Genomic DNA, 24164 nt, shown 5'->3' on the forward strand with positions numbered 1-24164 from the left:
CTTAGTTCAATGAAAATACAGACAAATTGAGAAATAGGGCTTAATGATAGCACAGGGTTTGTTGTTGTTAAAATCACGATGTGTTTTCACTTGAGATAACTTTGTTAATAGCCCATTTACACGAGTGTACAAAAATGGTTGTTATACTCCAGAATGGGTGACGAGGTTACTGAGGAAGTCCAACAGCATTTGAATTGCAAACAGTGTACTTTGTAATGTAGCAGTGAAGGAATGCTGTCTCAAGGCAGTAATTAAAACAATGAAGCAAAAATCACATTCAAGCTATGAGTTTCAGCAAAAGTGCTTGATTGATGTCAATTCTTTAAGCACACATAAAGTTGTCCACCTGATCAATATTGGCAAAATGTTAGTAAGACCAATTGCTCTTACAGCAAGTCTTTGAGATCAGTGAGATTCTTCCTCATCAATGTGATATTCAGAATGTATACAATTCCCAGGTCTGCACAGCACTGCCATGTGGTATGAAATAAAAAGTCAATGGGTTAATGTGGCACAGTCTACCCATCTTCTAATTCTTTGTGTGTGCGATTATGAGAACCCCTTTCAAAGTGCACATATTTTTCTCAAATTGTGTTGGCTGTATTTTGAGACATGTCAGGAGTCAATGTTAATTATATAATCACCTCTTGATCTCCGTGGCTTTCTCTTCATCCTGTTTGTCAAGAACACTAATCCACTTACAGTACAGTTGTTTCATAAAAATAGTACTGGGGATCAGTCGAAGACAATCCTTAAGGAGATGAAAAAAGAATCATAAACATTTGTTGACAAATATGGTTTGGAGCAAGTGTAGAAGTAACATTTCATTGTAACATTCATTTTTATCACAATTTTCTAGAAACTCCAACTGTGACCTCTTTAAAGCTTAGCTTGCCATTTACACCAATGTGTACATCCAGAAATGGGTGCTTGGATTTCTTCTGACTAAAATGATATGTGTGAAATCAGATTCTAGAAAGTTCTGGGAGGGAAGACAAAGTCCTTTATTGTCTACATCTTCTTTGGGGCATAACTACAGCAGTGTGTTAACCTGTTCCAGGAAACTCGGCAGTCCAAATCAGGACATTTCAATTTCTGGGTACTCCACTTCTGTTCCAGCTCCTTACTAATGTGTGTGAGAATGCTGTAAATATTAATTGCCCAATTGCTTGGGACCCTGACACTCACATCAGAGACTTAGATGGAGTTCCGGTTTCCAAGCTTCAGCTTAGCCCAACCCAATCAAGCCCAGTACATGATGGTCAACTGGGGAGTGAACAGTCATACAATAATGATCTTCATGTGTATGTGCATGTGTGTGTCTATGCACACACAAATGCATTTGTGCTCTCATATGTGTATTACTTGAAACATGAAAAAAAATCAATATTTGGAAGATGAAGTGCCAGGGAGAGATAGAAACTGATAGAGAGACCTCCCATACACTGCTTTTTTCTGCATGTAGCCACACTGGCCAGGCCAAATCAGGGCCATGTGAAGCCAGGAGCTCTGCCACGTGAGTCACACGGACCTGAGTATTTGGGCCATCTTTTATCGCTTCCCAAGTACCCCGAGTGTGTGTAGAAGGGACTCACCATCTCTGAATAACCATAGGAATATGGGATGACTTGGGAATTTCTGGGTCTGTTGAGCACTGCATTTTCATGAATGTGGGACAGGTAGCCTCTCTGGACTTGCCTGGGCTTCCGAGCTAACAGGGTGTTAAAAAACCACACTGACCCAAGGAGAACACAGAAATGATATTTGCAACTGCACCTCTGCTCCTAGGTTGCGCAAGGGCAAATTCAGTTGGATGCTTCCATTTATTTGTGGTCTGGACCAACTCTCCAGGTGATTCACATTGTATTTACCCAGAGTCACACTACAACACTTGCAGAAGGCTAAATATCACATCTTTTTAAAAAAAAAATGTGGCATCAGTTTCATGTGTGTTCCTCAGAATGGACAGTGCAAACTTGTGATTACCCTATCTAGAATATATTGTCATGATTTCAGCAAACTACTGGTAGTTTATAGCTCATTACAGAACTGTTGCTTCTTATCATATGGCATTATGCGGAGGTTAAGAGAAAAAGCTAGGATAATAAATTTCCCAAATTTACAGTGTTTGTGTAAATTTTTTTAAATTATTTCATTTTATGACACAATTTCACAGATGCTGGCATTTCCCCAGCCCCAGTTTGTGCAATTATTAAGTAACAGATTTTGGTTTCACAGTTGCTAAAATTACCAACAATTCAATTTGGCTTTTGTTCCATTATATCTGCCTATAGAAACCCCGATAATAATTGTGATTTCATTGTACACTTAAGATAAATGTACATTTTATATCTTTTATGCTTTCTTAGAAAAAAATCTGTTTATTTGAAATGGAAAATTACAGACAGAAGGGGAGAGAAAGATTTTCCATCTGCTGGTTTGCTCCCCAAATGGCAGTAACATCCAAGAATGGGCCATGTCAAAGCCAGGATACAGGAAATTCATCTGAGTCTCCCACATGGGTGCACAAGCGCTCTCACTAGGGCTGTCTTCCACTGATTCCCCAGGTGATGAACAGGAAGAGGAACGTCAAGCAAAACAATGAGAATCTGAACCATTCCCCATATAGAATGCTGACCCTGCAGGTGACAGCTGCACCAAGTGTCAATGCCGCCTCTCGTTTGAGTTTTTAGAATTTTTTTTATTCTTTTATTTTAATAATCTTTAATAGTTGATTAGAGCACAAAGGGTCAAGGGTTACAGGAGAGTGGGTAAGAACATTGTTTCCACATTTTATGTGTGTGTGTGTGTATCTGGGTAAGGGGGAGATAAATGGAGGCGCCCCACCAGGCCTCCCACCACATCCCAGGGTCCCCAACACGAAGCATGCTCCGAGGGCACTGCTCAAGTAGTTTTTATAGTTCAACAGTTCTGAATTGCTGCCAATCTCGCCATTCCAATATGATGAAATCTCTCCAGAATCCACTGGCTGACACAGCCCACTTTACACTTGATCTTAGCCAAAAGGCCAAGAAGCGATATAGCCCACCTTAGAGTCTCCTTTTGCCCATATCTTCACTGCCAATGTGTGGCTGGGGTAGAGGATCTATTTGTTCTGTCCTCCATCCTCTGTTCTGGTACTAAGTGTCCTCTGCAGGTTCCAATAGACTGCCATATCCTCCATAATATTTAATCAACTATTAAAGATTATGCTGTCCACTGTTCCATCTGAGTCTCTGAGGAGGCTCAGCTTTGACACATGCACTCCATGGTCAAACCACGGAACCTGCAATTCTCTTCATGATTGGGTTCTGAAATCAGCAGTTCAGTTGGAGGAATCCCCAAAGAATGTTGTTTGAAGTGATCCCAGACCTGATTATTGTGTGTAAATGTCAATACAGGGTCTGGCACAGTCCATCACTCCTATCAGCTTATACATATGCTGGTGGTTGCAACCGCTGGGTCAGTTCTGTCTCCAGCCCTGTCTTCCAAGCGAACCAATGGGTGGTCAAGCCTGATTCTGTCCACTTCACACTCGGCCCTCACGCAAACCAGTGGGAGCTGCAGCCTAGTTAGGGCAACTCCCAATATCCCCCACCAGGCCTGCCCCCTACCCTGGTTCCCATGCTTGCCAGTATGTACCGCTGACTTGTCCAGTCTGTCCCACATCCCATTCAGCTATTATACATGTTAATGGGCACTGATGCCTAGTTCAACCCAACATCCAGCCCACACACATACTGGCAGGTGCTGTTCTGTCTAGCCACCCCTGCCCCAGTCTTGGTTTTCATGTTCTCCAGCAGGGAGTGGTAACACCCAGTATTTCCCTACTGGGCCACTTCCACTCCTGAAACATACACTCTCCAGGTGGTTCTGCAGTTTAATTTGACAGAATTAGCCCCCAGTGCCAGCCTCTGACAGCTGATGCTGTGGCAAAGCCCAACCAACCCTCACCCACTCTAATTTATGCTTGCATCAGTAGGAACAGTCAGCTCAGCCTGGCCTTCCCCTGATCTAGCTCACATGAGGCCGACAGGTGTTGTAGCTCTGCCTGGTCTGGTCTACCCCCATCCCAACTCACGCTCCAGTGGGAGTGGCTTTCCAACAGGGGAGCCCTCCACATACCCCCTGCCAGCTTTGCCCCCTCCCTTCCTGGTTCTCACTTGTGCTGGTTGGGTGCTGAGGCACAGTCTGGCATAGCACCCCTCACATCAGCATTTGCTAGTGGGTGCTGAAGCCTGTCCTGACCCAACCCACCCCCAATTCCAGCTGATGCTGGTGGGGGTTACAGCCTATCCCAGCCCCACAGGCACCCAGTCCCAGCCGTAATGTGTACTGCTATATGTTGCAACCAAACCTGGCCTGGACCCACACTCTATTCTGGTGCTCGGATTTGCCAGCAGGTGGTGTGAATTGGTTCAGCCTTGTGTCCCCCTGATCTACGCCAAATGTATGTCGGCAGGTACCTTTCCCTGCTCTGGTCGGGGCCACTCCCTATCGTGGTTCTTGTGCTCACCTGCAGGGATTGTGTCCCGACAGAGGAGTTTCCCAAGCTCCTCCTCAGAACCTCTCCCAGTGCCAGATCTTGTGCATACTGGTGGGTCCATGGGTCAGCCCTACTTAGTCCACCTCCTGCCCTGGCAATAACAGTGGCCTTTCCTGACCTGCCTTCAACCCATTCCAGTTCTTACTGTTGGATGTTTCAGCCCAGCCAAGGTTCATCCATACCCAGACACAGTCACACTTGGCTCAGTAGAGGCAGAGACCTAGCCTAGTCTGCCCTGCACCCAGCCCCAGGCCCCAGTGCCAAGAGACACTGCAGCCATACCCAGACCAGAACACAGCCCTCACTTCGGTCCCCACACTCACCAGTGGGAACTGCAACCCAGCGAGGGTGTCCTCTTAGCCCCCCAAACAGGCCTGTTCCCAGCCATAGATTACATGTGTGCCAGTGGTTGCTCTGACCCAGCTCGGCATAGCCCCTCACACAGGTGAGGCCTTTGCCTTAGATGCTGTGGCCTAGCATCCCTGGCTCACGCAAACCAGTAGGTGTAAGAGCCTAGCTCGGCATGACCTGTGCTCCAATCTGATTTATATTCTTCCTTGTGAGTTAAGGTTTATTCAGCCCTGCCCAGTCTGCCCCCTTCCATAACCAACCTACACATTAGCCAGTCATTGGAGGTACTTTGCCCAGCTTGCCCAACCCCAGGCCTGGACCATGTGGTCATCAGTAAGAGCTGTGACCCAATAGGAGAGTTTCCCAAGTTCTTCCACTTGACCCACTCCCAGACCCAGATCTGATACATGCCAGTGGATGTTAGGCCAGTGCCTGGCATAGTCTACCCTTCCATTTTGGCCTGTATAAGCTAGTGAATGTTGCAGCCCAGCCCATCAGATACCCTGTTTTAGGATGCACAATTGGGTGCTGCTGCCTTCACCTGCCAAGACTATTGTTGGTTCCTTTACCCATAAGTGATGGCAGGTTCCATGGTCACACCTAGCTCAGCCCATCACCAACTCTGGAGCTAACCGGCAGGACTTGTATTTCCAAGGGTGGGGCCCACACATTCTCCACAAAATTGTCAGAAATGCAGAGAGAGGGAGACACACAAATATAACAAAAACAAAGAGTGAGAGAAGGTAGGGAGAGATAGATGCACTAAGAGAGAAGGAAAGGGAAAGGAGAGAAAGACAGACAGACAGAGAGAGAGGGAGAGAGGGAGAGAGAGGGAGAGAGAGAGAGAGAGAGGGAGAGAGAGAGAGACAGAGAGACAGAGAGAGAGAGAGAGATCATGCATAGACAAATGAGGATAATACCAAAGTATTAAGGTCAGGCCTAGTCTAATGCCAGAAGCTAAGAGCTTTATTCTTGTCTCCCACAGGGATGGCAAGGAGATCAGTACTTTAGCTGTGTTTTTCTGACTTCTGAGAGGCATTAACAGGATTATCCAGCCAAAACACAGCAGGGCTCCAACTGGTGCTCTGATGTGGAATGACAGCCACCCAAGCCCCAACATTCCACAACACTCAACATTTTTAGAATTCTAACCTTGCTTTGCCTGTTGTAGGCACTTTCACAATCTTTTGATCTAAACTTTGTGATCAGGACTGGCTACTATGCAAACACAACTATGAGTACTTGCTTAAGTACAGTAAGAATGAACATAAGATACCAATGGGGGTTGGCATTGAGGCAGCTCTAAGCAGTCCTTCTTAAGTACCTGTCAAGCAAAGGGCATGAGACTGGGAAAGAGCCACGATGAAATCAAGGCGCCTCTTCTTTGGGTCTAGGTGTATTTTAATTCATTTTATGGTAGATGTTTGTGTAATGTAGAAAACCCCTAGAGTGGTTTTCAACAGCTTCAAATGAGGTGTGTTTGGAAAAGTTTGATGTCATAAGCAAAGTACTATCAAATTCAGCATATACAGGAGGATTGTTTTGGCCAAACTTTCATATGAATAATCAGGATTTGGAAGACCCTTTTGTATTAGAAACTATGGTAGCATTACTTTGCATAGAGTGTGCAGATGCAGACAGCAGGAGTAGGTTTTGAAAACTAGGGAAGCCTAACATGCATCTGTCCAATGAAGGAAGCAGCCACCTACAGTTTGGAATTTCTGATGCTTTCTTTGATTTCTTGGATGCTTAGTCAATCCGGCCAATCACTGTTCTTGAGCTGCCATTGTTGTGCCGGTTTCTGAAATCCCCAGATAATCATCAAGTCTGAAGCCGGTGCTAAGGCATAAAAGTGGTTTATTCGAACTAACCTAGGTCTCCCAGCCACCTCCCCCAGCCCAGCATGGCCGGGCGGGGGAGGGGCAGCCGCTGCAGGATCCGCAGGGCTAGCAAGCCCGCAAGCCAGAGAGAGAGAGGAAAAGACCCCGAGAGAAAAGAAAAGACCCCAGTTTTTATACATTTCAGGCTATTAATTATACAGTCATGATCTAGCAGGCTTCTATTGGTGGGTTTGAAACTAGCGACTTTCAAAAAGTACAAATCGATGAGCTATAGGGTGGTGGATCTTATCAAACACCAGGTACCTCCTTCCTGAGGAGTGGTCTGCCTACGTGACCTGCCAGGTGTCCTGCTGGGTGTCAGGCCTAGAATCCACACAGCCCCCAGCCAAGCCATCAAGGCGGGATCACAAAGGGCAGAAAACTTCCAGGCTCTTCACCATGATAAACGAAACCCTTCACACAGCTTCCTTACTATGCATGGATGATAACACACCTCTCCCTACCTTTAATAAAGCGGCTACGACAAGTGGAGATTCATTAGCCCAATCAAATACTCCTCCAAGCATAACTCTTTCTTTCAGGGATAGAAATGATTTTATGTTGTCAATCTTATGAAAAACATCCTTTGTCTGTGGCCCCTTTTCCTTCAAAACATGAAGCATCTCCTGTGGCAAAGAAAAAAGACAGCAAATTATAGAACATTTCATAACCACCAGCCCAGATGATGGGACTACACCTGTGGGGAAGAACAGACACGAGATGTGAATTAACATAGCAAGAGCTGATGGATGGAAAGGAAGGAAATTTGTCTCAGTGGCTCTAAATATATTTTCCAATCGCCCATCTAATCTGTGCACATACACCTAATGGTTTTTGACTGCTGATTTTAACCTTATTTTCCAGTACAGGAAACAAAACTGTAAAACCAAAACATTTTTCAAGCATTTAACAGCTTTATCTCTACTATTTACACTGCCACTCTCATTGTTTCTTAACTGGGAAAACATTATTGCCACACTTGTTGCCATCAACTCAACCTTCTTTCAATGACTATGGGCTGCCCTGCTGCTTCCTATAGTTGTCTACACTCATTTAAAACCAGGGAGGGCCCAGCACAGTAGCATAGTGGCTAAAGTCCTCACCTTGCACACACCAGGATCCCATATGGGCACCAGTTCTAATCTCAGCAGCCTCGTTACCCATTCACCTCCCTGTTTGTGGCTTTGGAAAGCGGTCAAGGACAGCCCAAAGCCTTGGGACCCTGCACCCACATGGGAGACCTGGAAGGATTAATTAAAAAATTAATCCTTAAAAAAAAACCAGGATAAATGTCCACACATGGCAAGATGGCTTCTTTGCGTGCCCATCCTACTAGATTTCATTTCCTTCTGCTTCACAGTCAAACCACCATGGGAATTTGTCCTTTATTAGTGTCCTTTTTTTGCATGTGACCTTGGACATAATATGTTACCTGACTGATGCGTTCCTTTTATCCATTAAGGATATAATCTTAATGAAGACCCTAGGAACTCCATGAACTTGTATATGGTGCAAGGCCTAGCGTAACATCTAGCATGCACCTAAATTGATAAATTCTTTCCCACTCAGGATGCTACTCTCTATATCCAGGAGAGTGTAAGCAAATATACTGGACAATCAGCCAACGTGCTTTCTGCCTAGTAAAAATCCTCATTGGAAAGAACATACGCCAAGTCCCGTGGATTTTATTTGATACATTTTCTCACGATGGGAGTATAAATACATTGCAGGATTATGCTTTGAGGAATCTGAAATACAAATTAAGCTCATGTGAATGAGGTTGAGTGAGAAGTCTGAGTCATCTAGACAAAGGAATGGAGGAACATTTCAAGAAAGAGGTTAGAAGATGCAGTGTGGATGGGAACTCACAGGGATTTTGGCTTTGGTGAGCAGGTTACTGGAGGACATTACTGAAACCAGTGAAGTAGATAGCTTATCATTTCTTCCTGTTGTGTTTCAAGTAAGGCTGCAATACCTAATTGGATTGTGCTTGTATTTGAGGTCAGAATAAGAGAGCCTGTCAGTCAAAGCCAGTGGTTGACAAAGAGTTGCCTTCAGAAGAGCGTAATGACACCTACCAAAATTATTCTTGCAAGGTCATCCATTTGAAGCACATTGAACTCCACAGATGAATCAGCATCCTGTGGAGGATCATTTTGGATTGTGGTGGCACGCCAGCAAGACATGCAGCTTCTGAGGAATCCTGAGGAGAAAGTGAAATTATTACAGGTACACTGTCAATGACAGATTCTCTTTCTACCTTTTCCATTGGATACATGTTTTTTGTCTGAATTAGAAAAGAGAAAAACAGAGGCATTTGCATGTACAAGTTCCTCTCATCCAAAATTAGCTATTTGTATCCATGTGGCATTAATGTGTTTTCCTGCAAATTTCCTGTAAGGTGGTAGTTAGGAGCCAGTGTTTAGCCTACTGCCTAACATGCCTAAGACCCATATCAGAGAACCTCGTCTGATGCCTTCATAGGGTTCCAGTTCTAACTTCTTACAAATGCAGGCCCTGGCTAATACAACTGAATTCCTGCTTCTTGCAAGTGCAACATGGAAGAAGTTCCAAAAATCTACTTCCAATCCCACCTCTCATAAGGGTGACATGGATAAGATCTCAGACTCCTGCCCTGACCCCAACACTGACACTAATCCTGGTACAATCATGGCCACTGCTGGCATTTACAGAGCGAAGAAAAAAACAGGAAGGCTCGCTCTCTCTCTCTCTCTCTCTGTGTCTCTCTCTTTGTGTTCCAGCCCCTTATTCTAACAATCTATTGAATGGTAAAGATAGATACTTGAGGAAGCTTTTCAGGTTCCACTCTTCTGAAAGTGATACTTCTCAGATCACTTTTGCCTTTGTGGTGTGTGTATATCCTGCTTACTCAGTGGATTCAGGAGTCATATCTCATTTGAAAATCTAGAAGAATTTCAAACCAAGGGTGTTTCATAATATACTTTCATGTTACATTGCCTTTTCTGAGATTTCCTGGCTGGGTCTTGGAGTAAAGAAACACTGTGAATTCACTCCATTCAGAGAGATCTGTGGCATGACACAAGCTGCCTGACCTAGTTCAATCATCCTCTGCCTCCCTCACCCTGCAGGGTTACAAAGATTAGGCTGTCCCTGGTTGGTCTGATTTCATCTTCTACACACATCTCTTTATGAGTGTAAAACTACACAAACCAGGTTTTTAACTACTTATCAAGCTCTACCAAGTGCCCACTGAAACAGCTTCCCATAGACAAGAAGATCATGAAGAAAACTTGAGTTTTGAATGTCTACTACTCAGATATTCATGTTTTGGTCATGAGGCACCTAAATGGTTTCCTGAGGTCATCCACTTATATTTAATATTGAAAAAGGCACCAGAGGAGCCAAGGTGCCGTGACATAGGGGAGTCACATTTCACCAAGTGTCTTTCACCAGCTATTCTTTGGCATTTCTGGGCTCCTGAATGCATCACCATCAGATAAAATTGGTGGGCAATCCTTATGTTACTGAATCACAGAGCAAGCCAAATGAGCTCTAAGATATGTCGCTTCATCAGCCTAGATCCTCAGACCTTGAACCTTCAGGTTCACTCCACTTGTCACTTGCACAGCATGATGTTACCTACACCTCACTGTATTGAGTAATGTAACGTGCTACTTGATTCACCACACCCCTGGGTAAAATTATTTCATTTCATAATAAGATGGCCTAAATAGGTCTAGACACCAGTCTTTTGCCACCAATGGAGACTCCATAGTCATTCTTCCTGGGATAATAGTCTCCACGTGGGCATGAAATCACACAGCAACCCAATACCAAGCATTCATAGTTCCACCATTTTGAAAAGAGGTAAGAAGAAATACATTCTCAAATGCAGACATCTGCTCCTGCAAGCTACCATGTTCAAATTTTTGCTTAAAACAGAAAACAGTTTCAACTGTGTGCCAGCCACCTGGTGTTCCTATTACTCACATGACTGTATTGTGTAAGTGTAACAACATAACCCATTACTTGCTTGTAGAATGTACTTAAATCATTCTGCCTTCAAATCATTTGTCTAAAGTTGAACCTCAGCAGGTGTTGGGTCCCTGTCTCTACATGCTCATCCTCCCATATAGAGAATACCTCTGTGCTGTGAATTTGTTCTCAGGAATGCAGATATGCGCCAAGGACAGGCCTTTGCTGCTAACAAAAGCACTCACCACCCCTAAGGCGGGATCTTGGTTTCTCACGGCATTTCAAGACAAATTGCAATTGTCCAGACTTTAAGATCTTCGGGATGGCCTGCCGAAGGCTGGACGGAGAGGTGGACTTCTCCGGTGTACATTGATTGGGTAAAACCTCATGGTAGTGTTCTTGAATTACATACGGGTGCTCGTGACCTAGGCAGAGAAGAATCTCAATATACATCAGGCTGATAGTGGTAAGTATAATCAAACACATCAATTGTCAGTGTGGACACTGCACTAATGGCAACTCGGGCTCTCCGGGCACTTTTGCAAGAGAGAAACTACATCCTCTGAGTGATTGTGTGCAACCTCTTTGGAAAGACTCTGCATAAAGGGGCTACCATAGCAGAGGACGTTCCCAAAGTCAAGAGAAAATGAAATAGAAACCCATTACCTAGTTTGGAAAGCATAGATACTTCAGTACACTGCATGGTGATGACTTCTGCAATGTTCATTGAAAGCATAGAAGGCCTTCTAATGCCCGTGTTGAGGCCAATGAGATCTTGCAACTCATGTGTAAAGATGCAATCATTTTCAACAAGCTATCACTTTCCATACTTTCTAATTACATAGACTGCTTTGTGCAGATATATGAGCAAACATCAGTGGTAAACATTAATAACTGGGTTATACATCTCATGAGTTACTGTGATCAAGAAACTTTCTCCCAAGACGTTAACTCATGGTAAGAGACTCTTTTCTAAGTTTCAGATCCATATCCAGCATATTCAACAGCATTGCAGCCATGGTTTGCTGCTACACTTCCTCCCCACAGTGGCCCTCTCTGGTGGTCTTCACAGCTAACGGAGGGAGGGGTACGAAGTGTTGGAGACCCAGAGCTATCCTACCCAGTGTTTTACAGAGTGCAAGCAAAATCATTTTTATTAGACTTAGGAATACAGATGAAGTTTTAATACATGTGTAGTTTTAATATATATATGCCTATGTGTATACCCATGTGTGTGAATATATACATATATATGGATGGGTATAGGATATTATACATGCATATACATAAATATGCATTCATATTGTAGGAGCACATGCATGTGTGAATATTTATGCATACACAGATGCCTATGTATTTACACATGCACCTGTATGTATGTGCACACATACATATATGACAATGTATGTGAATATGCATATTTTATGTGTCTGTATACATATGGTCTCATAGATGAATTGTACAATAGAGGATAGCAGCCAAGAAGTGGATACATTGTCGTACGCATCACTACTCCCAATAAAGGAAAGACTCCCAATGAAAGTGTTAAAGATATCTTGACAAAGATATGCTGGACATTTTCCCATTGTCTATACCTATGATGTCAGGACGCAGAGCATAAACCTCCTTTCTGCTCCATCTATCATGAAAATCGATGAATGAAGCCAGAGAACAGGTGCCTGGATCTGCCATGCAGTAAGCATGTGGTAAATCTGTTTTAAATGTGTGAATGATGATTGCAAGAGGCTCTTGGGGTATAATCTTTAGGAAAAACCATCAATACACAGGACTGAAAGTGCAATTTTGAACCAGTTAATTTCTTTGATTTTCCCGGACACTTACCCAGGAGTGGGAAGGGAGGCACGTTCTTTCCAGCATGCACCCACAGTTGGTAATCTTTTTCTGAGCCCTTGGAGACAAAAAAAAAGAACTAGGCCTCAAAGCATGTCTTCATGAGAGAACACTGAAAGACATAGTTCCTGAGCATTTTTGCATTCCCAAAGAAGAAAATAATTGGGACCAGTGACGATGCCATTTGATCCATTGGAATGTGTGGCCATAGCTGTTAATAGAATTGACACCGGCCCTCTCAGAGACCCCAAGTGTGTGCCCCAGATACATGTCATATGACTTTTGATAAAGTCATGGATCTGAGCCATTGCAATTCTGTCCAACAAAGTTAAATTCCTTAACACATTTATGCCAATACACTAATGAAGGTAAGTCTACTCCTGATCACTTTTCCCTCAGTCAGCCGACTCCTTGGAGAATAGTATGATTCCTTTCCATGTCCTTGTCCACACACCAAGAATGTGTCTAAACAAAGTAATACCTGCATAACATCCTAAACTCAGCCATCCAAAAACAGCAGGCAAGTATCTAGATGACAATGAAGAGGACAGAAATGAGGATTCTTAGCTGGAGAACAGGCCACATGAAGAACAGGATTATCTATGCAATTCTAGAAACACCAGCTGAAACCAGCACATCTACATTACATTTTTGTTCAGCGATTTCAATTAATTTCAAGAGGGAGCAACTTAAAATAAAAAATCTAGAATAGATAGAGAACAACAAGGAAAGCTTAGAATCAGACAGGAAATGGTCAGCGTGGATTCACTTATACCTTACAAGGTGGGACACAAAGATTAGTTGCTCTGCACACCCCCCCTTAAACTGTTCTGCACCTAAACTGTTGACAAATGTCTTGTTAGAGTTATAGCCAGTCTAGACTACCCGAAAAAAAGCCAGGTTCAACAAAATTATGCTTCAACGTTATAAAATGCTAAACACTATAATGAAAATAGACATGAGACAGCTGAATAGTAATCTATAGCCATTTTAAGGTGTATAGAACCCGGTAGTATATAAACTAAAATTGAAATGTCAATGAAGAAGTCACAGGATGTGGTTAAGAACCTGCATTTTTTTTTTAACATTTTGGTTACTCAATACTATGTCCACTAATTCCACAACATTATAAATTGTTGCTGATGTTATGTTGGGACTTTTAATTGATCGGGATGATACTCTGCCGGCTCTACCTTCAAACCAGAGATGGTCTCCCTAAGAAACCGTTGAACTTATCTGGACAATAGGATGCTGGACTTTATGCTTGGTATATACTTGCAATGAAGGAATCTCAACTGAACTTGAACTGTGGTAATGCAACAAGGTGAAGGAATCTACCATGGGGGGAGGGTTTGGGGAGGGATGGGGAGAATCCCGGTGCCTATAAAACTGTCACATAATACAATGTAAAACTGTGTCACATAATGCAATGTAATTAATTTAAAAAAAAAAAGATTCAAATGGCGTGATCATTTATCATCTTTCTGATAGCCTTCATTATCTATAAAATGCATTATCTTGCCATTGTGGAGTGCCCTGGGTATGAAAGCTGTCTCTCACAAATGTGCACATACATACAGATCCATTGCCTAACCTTTTTCTGATAGCAGGAAAATCTAACCCAATGCTAGTTTGCAAGTATGGAACTCTTATGTGCAGTGTCTTCACTGGGACAGACAGAAAAATGGGCACCACTCATCCATAAATTGGAAGAATTTGTTTCTGATGAGACTTTTCAACAAATAAAACTCGAACCATGGGGCCAGGCACAGTAGCCTTGCAGCTAAAATCCTCGCCTTGATTGCTCCAGAATCCCATACAGGCATCGGTTCTAATCCCGGCAGCCCCACTTCCCATCCAGCTCCCTGCCTGTGGCCTGAGAAAGCTGTGGAGGACTACCCAAAGCCTTGGGACCCTGCATTCGTGTGGCAGACCCGGAAGAAGCTCCTGGCTCCTGGCTTCTGATCTGCTCAGTCCTGGTCGTTGCGGCCGCTCGGGGAGTAAACCAGTGAATGGAAGATCTTTGTCTGACTTTGTGGTAAAAATAAATAAATATTTTTTTAAAACTCTAGCCATTAAATAAAATTAACTCTAGTTAAATGTTGAAGCCATGTCACCAACCAGATTCATGTAACAACTCCCTCTCTTCCAAGGCTTAATTCTGAGTCAGTCTTACTGAAGAGTCATGTATTACTCATTAGACCTAAGTCCAGAGGTGTATTCTTTACTCAGTACACAGAAATTCAGCAATTTATCCTTCCTTTAAGTGTGTAACTTCATTGCAATATGGTGACAATAACAGGCTTTTTATGCCAAACTCTGATCGCCCTCCGTTTTCATAAGGCTTGACTAGGATTCACATAGAGAAAACGGGAATAAAAATCTCAGAGCATGTCACGATAGTAGGGCGTTTTCACAGTTCCAGAGGACAGTTTTCAGGGCTCAACACTGGGCAAACTGTTCCTTATGTTCCTTATGGAATGCATGCTCTTCAATGAGCGAGAACAGGGTTCGATGGTTGCAACATAAATGCCATTGCATCCATCAAGATGGACATAGCTTTGTAACTAGTGATCATTTCAGGAAAAACATCAACAACATAGGCCAAACGTAGGCGTCTATAAAGGAGCAGACACTTAAAGGCAAAATTATCAGGGTGTCTGAGTCTGATCCAGGTCACTGGATCCAGGACACTCCCACTAAACTTCTGTTGCAAACCTGCCAATGTGCATCCAACAGAGCAACACTTAGGACCCATGTATCTGGATTGCCATCACCCCCACTGAGTCTGGGAAGCATTTCTAAGCCCCAGGAATGAGCCCTCTTGCTGTTGTAAACATGTGAGGAGTGACTCCATGGTTGAGAATGCTCAACTACATGTGCTTGAATGTGTCTCTTTGAACAAAGGAAACTTAAAAAATAATGAATAAATCATGTAAGTGGTGATAACACACATTCCTCAGAAGCCATGCTTTCACTCAAAATTTACCTTGTTCTTCACTGATTTTTTTAAGAGACACAAGGGATGTCATTGTCAAGATCAGTATCAAAAGCAGGATTCTATTCTCGCATTTTTATGCCAAGACTTACAGTAAGAGACAGGATTTTAGTAGGTGGTTAAGATGCCCGAGAACTTTATCACAATACCTGGGTTTCCATCCCAACTCTAGGTCCTGATTCTGACTTCCTGCAAGTACACACTCTGGGAGGCAACTGAGGACACCCAAGTATTTGGGTTCCTGTCAGTTACTTGAGGTGCATCAATTACATCCCTGGCTCCAAATCTTAGCTCCAGAACATCTTTGGGCACTCCAGGCATCTATAGACTGAACCAATATGTGGGAGAACTCTCTCTCTCTCTTTTTTTTCTCTACTTGCTTTTCTCACTTCCTTCTCTGCCTCTGCATATACTCTGCTTCTCAAAAACTCCAAAACAAAAAGGCAGACACGCACTTTAGCGTTCTTTATGTTGAAACTCTGATATTGAGGGAGTGAATCAGCAGGTATGGAATAAGTGGAATGACAGTAGACGGAAAGAGCAACCTACCACACAAGTCTATCACTTTGGTATTAGGATATAGGAAGCTGATAAAATGTTCCTTATCCATGTTTGTAAGATTGAGGGTAAAATAGATGGAAATAATCTGAAAGTATACCCACATTTTATTAAGCTACACCTTTCAGCTCATGCAAAATTTAAAATAAAAATGCCAGAGTGATGCCCATTCATAGGGAATTATATCTCTAATGCTTCCTACCTCGCGTGTGCATGTTTCTAGCAATAACATTCATCATATATGCAGTTGGTTTCTTACACACACAAGTATAGTATACAAACATACAAACTGTAGATGTGTGTCTATGTATCAAAGGCAATATGAAAATAAACTTATCTGAAAAAGTAAAGTTATTTAGCTGAAAATATCTTTCAGATTACTTACAGTTAATCCCAGTACTGGTAATGCCATACGAATAACATCCCTAACCGTGTCTAAAGTGTTAACGGTTACAATTCCAGACTGTAAAACAGAAAAGGAGAACATGAACTAGTGATAGAAATCTCTCAGCGTATCACATAATTATGAAATTCCAAGCCAGCTTTCCAAGGAAGTCTGAGGAATATCATAGTAGATTGCATATAAAGTAGCAATGCCGACTGATAATTTATTTGGGTGACTTCACATAACCCAAAGCCAGGAAAAAGAATCTTCAATGTGTAGTAAATACTTTAATGTGGTGCAGGAAGTATAACAGAAGTCCAAAGAGAAAGAACGTAAAATCAGGCAGGGCCCAGGGACTGATTCTCAGCACCAAGAGTTCTTTGCTTCGTAGAGGGGATTGTTCTGCAAGCAAGGGCTGGGCCCTCTCCCCCCGTTGCACTTGGTTCTCAACTTCAGATTGCCTCATTTATGTCTTTCTGTTAAGAAAAAGATATATAGAAAGTGATTCCATCCACTGCTTCATTCCCCAAGTGGCTGTAATGGCCAGAGCTGAGTGATCCGAAGCCAGGTGCCAGGAGCTTCTTCTGGGTCTCTTGTGCAGGTAAAGGGTCCCGAGGCTTTGGGTCATCCTCTACTTTATCAGGGCACAAGCAGGGAGCTGGATGAGAAATGGAGCAGCTGGGATATGAACCAATGCCCACATGGGACCCCAGGGCAAGCAAGGCTACCACATAGCGACAGAACATACACATCTTAGGAACTCTTGCATGTGTACAGACAATGCATTAGAAGGTCTGTTCAGGAAAATAATAACAGAAATTTACATTGAATGGGGAAGTAAGTGGACATCCAAGTACAGGAAGCACACAGAACTCTTATTTTAGCTAGATCTGTTCCTAAGCAAGTAGCTTCACTGTACCTAGGTAATAAGTAAGAAAAATGTCTTATTTCTTCTCCACATGGGGACTTGAGAATTGATAACCCAAGGGAATGAGACAAGATTTTCAAGAGGTGATGACAGTCTTCTGAGCTATTCTATGAGATTATGACACTAGGCACGTTTTAGCTGTTAGTATTATGCTCTCAGATATAGCAGGCAAATGCGCTGAAAATATTAAAATGCACAGGCTATCCCAGACAGAAACAGTAAATACACAAAAATGACACTCTAGGTCAAGGAAAACATCTTACAAAACAATTTAAGCATCGGGTAAAAAGAAACATGCATGATGGCAAATGGAAGATGGCAAATTTGAAGATTCCTCAACAAGTCCCAATCAGCCTCTTGGCTTTCATTATTTTAGATTTGATGATGATTACACAGTAGAGAAGGATGTGTGCCCATGTGGACCACTGCTTAAGGTGGGGAGGGTCGAGGCAAGGGGCAAAGTGGTTGAGACAAATGCTTCCAGTTTTTATCTCCTGTATCTGGGGGCGGGGGGAGAGGGAAGGGAACAGGGCTGCTCCTAGCAGCCAAGGCACGTCAGTACTCAGGGATGGGGACAGCCACGTGATGTCATCCTAGGATCCCCAATGTGGAGAATGTTTTTCAAGTGTATTGCTGAAGTGTTTTTGATAGTTCTGAGAAGTGGTTAGTTTCATCGCTCCAAGGTTGAGGAAATCTTTCCAAGCTCCATTGTCCGACACAGTCCACCTTAGTGTATCTACTTGCCCAGATACATGCTGTCAAAGCTTAACCAGGAGAGTTGTCCAATCTGTTCTTTCCTCCATGCTCTGACATGGTACTCGGCATCCTCTGTAGGCCTCAGTGAGCTGGCTGCCACATCCCCTATGTACATCAGGAAATGCAGTCCACAGTACAGGCATCAGCAACTGAGGGGACCCAGTCCTGATACATGCATTCTAAGGTCAGACCACAAGTCTTGTGATTTTCTCTGTGATCAAAGTTGCAAGTTCAATGGTCCAATCAAGATCTCCAAGCGGGCCCAGTGCGGTGGCCTAGCAGCTAAAGTCCTCCCCTTGAATGCACCAGGATCCCATATGGGTGCTGGTTCTAATCCCAGCAGCCCTGCTTCTCACCCAGCTCCTTGCTTGTGGCCTGGGAAAACAGTCAAGGACAGCCCAAAGCCTTAGGACCCTACACCCACGTGAGAGACCCAGAAGAGGCGCTGGGCTCCTGGCTTTGGATCGGCTCAGCTCCAGTTGTAGCGGGCACTTGGGGAGTGAATCATTGGACAGAAAATCTTCCTGTCTCTCCTCCTCTCTGTATTTCTGACTTCGCAGTAAAAATAAACAAATCTTTTTTAAAAAGAATAAAAAAGCGTACTGTCCATGTAATTAGAATCTCAGAATGGGAGAAAAGTAAAGAAAAGCAGCGGGGGAGTCATTTGAGGTGACAGTGGAATTTCCCTTAATGTGGCCTACACAAAAAGTTACAAATGCAAGAGTTTAAGGAAAACAGAACACAATTCATGAAAACCATGTTTTGACACAATATTATCAAACTATTCCACTTCGGAAACAGAAAATATACCAAAAGCAGGGACAGGAAGATGCAAAGACAAACACCGATGACCAACAGAGGAGGAGCAGACGAGCCACCAGAAGGCAAGGTGAACGAAAGATGATGGGACACACATGTAAAGTGTCAAGGGGGAAATATCAAGTAAATATTTTTTTCTAGATTCAGCAAAAATACCACTCAATACAACTATTTTCAGATGAAAGAAATCTAGAAAATAAGTAGGTAGAAGAAATGTACTACAGGAAATATGTTTCTGTAACATAAAATGAAATAACATTAGAAGGAAAAAGAGTTCCAGGTTTGAATGAGTAGCATTAGGTATTCTACTGTTACTTTACATAAACTATATCAACGAAATTTGACTGGGAAAGATTCCAATGTGATTTTCATTAGAATTTCCAAGTGTAATCATTTGCCATAATGGGAGAATTTCATGATTAACTCCTTCAGAAAATTCCTCTGGTTGTTGAAAATAGATCCAAAAAGATGCCTATGAATATCTTCTGGGAAATAACTATCTCTTTTCCCCTGCAATATCACTTTGTGTGGTCTGATACAAAGTCGCAGGCAAGACACGGTGGCTCAGCAGCTAAATCCTCGCCTTGCACACCCAGGATCGCATCTGGGCAACGGTTCATGTCCCAGCTGCTCCACTTCCCATCCAGCTCCCTGCTGTGGCCTGGGAAAGGAGTACGGCATGGAACAATGGCTTGGGATCATGAACCCATGTGAGAGACGCAGAAGTCCTGGCTCCTGGCTTCACAACAGACAAGCCCCGGCCACTGCAGCCACTTGAGGAGTAAACCAGCAGATGGAAGATCTTTCTCTCTCAGTAAATCTTTCTGATAAAAATCAAAATGATTTTTTTTTTAAGAACAAAGCCACAAAGTGCATCTCTGCTGTGCTTGCCAATTCCATGAACATTTGGCTAATGTACCAAACTTCAGAAATCTAATGTGATCCAATGGAAGCCACTCACTCCTCCAAACAGCAGTGAAAAAAATGAGGCAGACACACACTGATCTCCTAAAAGGTGCATTTCTTCAAAATTCTCTTCACTGGTGGCAATGTGCTTGCTGTTGGATGTAGGCACAACAAGGCAACACCTGACCCTGGGGTGGATCCTGTCCAAGAAAAGGAGCGTCACAGTGTAAACTATCAATGGGAACGCAAAAAACAGCTGAAAATATTGTTTACACCAGCGTCCAGATGAGCACTGCATCGTGGCTACCCAAGAATATAATTTTATTTTAGGATAATGTAGGTGTTCAAAGATTGAACTGTACAGTATGTACAGGCACACAAAGATGCATATCTGGACACAATGAAAAGAAATAAGCAGATAGGGCAAAATACCACCAAACAGGCACATCTGGGTAAAGCCTGGATGGTGCATGATAAACCTGTCACTATGTCGCACATACCATCATCTTAAACCAGGCTATCAAAATCAGTAAGAATATCTTAATAAAAAACACTAAAACAAAACTGAAAATAAATCCATGATCTGAAGGTAGTAAAAGTTGAACGGGAAGATTTAATTTCAGAATACTGGCTTAGGAAAATATTTTTTTTAATGAAGCTTTGTGCATGTTTAACAGGAGATATTCTTCCTTAACATGCGCATTGAGTGATCCTGAATTCCTATCGCTTCATATAACCTAATGTTGACCTGTACACACATGACGTTTTGCATGTATACATGAAGACACGTTAATAGAAAGTCCTTTTGAAAAGCTCACTCTCCCACCTCCGTCACTGCACTGCATCTCTCCTCCTTCTGTCTTCTCCCTCTTCCCTCCTCTCTCCCATTATTTTGCTCCTCCTTTCCTGCTTTGTAATGTCTATCACTTTCTCCGACACTCCGGCTCTGTGTGGTTCTCTTTCATTATGCTTGAGTCACATAATTGCAGTTTCAAGTTTTTAGCAAAAAACACACTTACGCGGGAACAGTTGCTGATATTCTTCAAGTCAATTTTCAGTAAAGAACTTGATAAGCCTTCTAATTCTTTGGCATCAGTGATATACCTAATAAAATTCATAAAGAACCCAAAATAGATCAATTAGCTAATAATTCCTTTCAAATCAACTCATGATGCAAATTTGTTCTATTTATATCTTGTCATTTACATATGCAAAACCCTTGCCAGAGATATTTAATACACATATTTATACAGGGACTATACACGTATTACTCTGTGCATATATCCATAGCGGTTTTACGCTTATACGATATAAATATTTAGAGGGCTCTTGTACATTTAGAATCTTACCAAGGTCAAAATATGAGTAGGAAAATAATTCAGGAAAAAGAACACACGGCCCAGAAAATAATGAGTGCTGTGAAGTGTAGTTTGAGGATTAAAGGCATAGAGTAACCTGTATTGGGGAGAACTCACTCTATACCAAGCGCAGCAGTTGCTGCATTCAAAAGGTTTTAGGCAGAGAAAGAACAAGCGGAGCAGCTAGAACTTCAACAATGAAAAGAACATTCATGAGAATGAGTGAACATGCTTTATAGTACTTGCAGAGGATATCCAAGTGAAAAATTATTTGAAGATTATCTAAAGCGTTACTGGGGGATATGATGTGAGGGCACCACTTCCAGGGATACATGTTCTCTTATCACAAACTAAAGATACAGAAGGTGTAGACTGCGGAAATACCTGTCCAGTAGATTAGTCCACTTTTCCTTAAACGCCACAGAACTGCAAAGAGAGAAGTGGGAGAACATGTTAACCTATGTAAAAGACTGATTCCATCTAATTTAGACTATCAGCTCAGATAAAAACACTAGCAGACACGAGCTGGGAACAGGAGCTCAGGTGTAAATGGTTGCCCCCTCATACCGGTGCTCTGGACGGACTCAGCCCTTGTACACCACACTGACTTGAAGCTAAAGCCCAAACTGCAGCTATGGCATGCTAACTCAGTGACTGCAGGAACATCACTGAACTGATGATGTAAGCCTGTTGCCAGGAATTAGACCTCAGAGTGCTCTGCTATCTTGAAGTGTTATTCAAGTACAGCAAGTACTATGATTCAGGCAAAGGTCCAATGAAGAGATTAGTGACGTGGGTGGAAGGCTCGCCACGGGAAGAAGGATATTACTCGTTGGGGAGGAGTGTGGGACCTGTATTACTGTACTTCATAGTGATTGTCGAATTGTCCTATGTTAAATGAATGCCTAGGAAACATTGTTTCAGAACTATGATACGTTGAAGAAGCTCAAATCTCCTTCTGCCAAAAGATACATGCTTAAAATCCTTTCTGGTATATCACTGGTTCATTTAATATCTAATGTGAAAAGTTTCCAAGGCTCAAACATACATGGACTTATCAATTACTAGCATTCAAAATGGGTGTGGCTAATGACAGATCATTGACCGCTTGTGTGCCTAGGTACATTCACCATCCTGTAAAAGCATCTGTAATAATAGCTTGTTCAGAATATTTTCATTATCCCAAGAACCCTGAACTCCAAAAGAAGCCATTTCCAATTCTCCCCACTGCCAGATCCTACACCACTCCTTGACCATCCCATCTATTCATCAGTTGCTGAACATGTGATTTCTTGGTTAGGTACTGGCTATTTCAAACAGTGCTACTGGGAACATTGGTGGATAAAAAAAACATGGGGTAATTGCACATTTACAGATTTTTTTTACATCTATATTCCAGAGCAGAATTGCTCAAGCACAGATTTTTCTTCAGGGTCTGCAACATTTCCTGTTTCTAGCACTAAGAGCTCCTCCACTCTGCACTTCTATATCTTATCAGGACATATTTCAACAGCAAATTAGACCCTTCTTTGGCTGCACATCCTCCTACACACATGGGCACTGCTTCTAGTGACTCATGTTGACTTGCATAAAAGTGATACAGCCAACAGAGAATGTATTGTACCCTGGACGTCCTGGGCATGTTTGTGCTCACATAGCTCCATAGGCAACATAACCTGTATCTATCTAGTGCCCACACTGACCCTCATTCAAAAAAGTATCTAGTCAAACTTCTCAAAAATACCACATAGTCCCACACACCACTTGAAAGACTGAGAAGACACTGAGCAGTAGATCCTAAGGACCATTAGATAATTTTTTACGGAAAAGCAGAGAATGGTACAAATGACTATTTCCTCCCAATAAGCATCACACATATTTTCCCTCAATCAACATCTCCATCTCATAATTGGCATTAACAACTGGGAGACATTTCCATGGTCTCAAATTCAGAGTGACCTGTAAGACTGTCGTAGAGAGGAGAGGAGAGTAAACAATGACATTGAGCACACATGATGGACTTTCCCCGGGAGAATCCCACATAGGATGTGCTGTGGGCCTCTTTGTGGCAGCAGGCATGAGTCCCATCACCTCCCTCTACTCAACGGTTACTCTCACAACTTCCAGGAAACGGAGCACTGTTCCTATTATCAATCGCAAAACTATCCTTGGAAACCTCACACCCATGAACCAAATACGTATTTTAGATGCCATGTCAGTGAACACGACAAACAGAAATTCTAGTTGAAACAAATGTCTCGGTGTAGAAGCTGGAGGATATTGGAGAGGGATCACAGAGGTTTGCTCCCTCAACTCTTTCTCTATCAACTCAAAATACCCACTCTCCGTGGACCCTCAATCCCTGATCCCTGCACTTACTGGCACATCAAGCTTTGGGGGGAAAGAAGAAGACATGTCTGTGCCATGGTTGAAGGCCAAATGTGAGTCAGTAGCACATTAAGATGTTTGACTTTCCCCACAATAAAAGTCTGTGGGGCCCGGCGGCGTGGCCTAGCGGCTAAAGTCCTCGCCTTGAAAGCCCTGGGATCCCATATGGGTGCCAGTTCTAATCCCGGCAGCTCCACTTCCCATCCAGCTCCCTGCTTGTGGCCTGGGAAAGCAGTCGAGGACGGCCCAAAGCTTTGGGACCCTGCGCCTGTGTGGGAGTCCCGGAAGAGGTTCCTGGTTCCCGGCATCGGATCGGCGCGCACCAACCCGTTGCGGCTCACTTGGGGAGTGAATCATGGGATGGAAGATCTTCCTCTCTGTCTCTCCTCCTCTCTGTATATCCAGCTTTCCAATAATAATAAAAATCTTAAAAAAAAAAATAAAAGTCTGTGGAAATTTAATTACACTTCTCTCCATTTTCCA

At 42.9% G+C, this 24164-nt stretch overlaps 1 long non-coding RNA gene across 1 annotated transcript; it reads right to left on the bottom strand.

Annotated features, from left to right (window-relative positions):
• Window positions 1–8949: 8949 nt before the first annotated feature.
• LOC131478871 (uncharacterized) lies at window positions 8950–20980 on the bottom strand. Its single transcript, XR_009244634.1, has 5 exons — window positions 20955–20980; window positions 16527–16604; window positions 12577–12643; window positions 10980–11159; window positions 8950–8980 (listed from the first exon to the last, which is right to left on the bottom strand). It is a non-coding gene; the product is annotated as an uncharacterized LOC131478871 (long non-coding RNA).
• Between the last annotated feature and the right edge of the window lie 3184 nt (window positions 20981–24164).

Source organism: Ochotona princeps, unplaced genomic scaffold, assembly GCF_030435755.1.
Source record: "Ochotona princeps isolate mOchPri1 unplaced genomic scaffold, mOchPri1.hap1 HAP1_SCAFFOLD_535, whole genome shotgun sequence".
NCBI classification, from domain to species: domain Eukaryota; kingdom Metazoa; phylum Chordata; class Mammalia; order Lagomorpha; family Ochotonidae; genus Ochotona; species Ochotona princeps.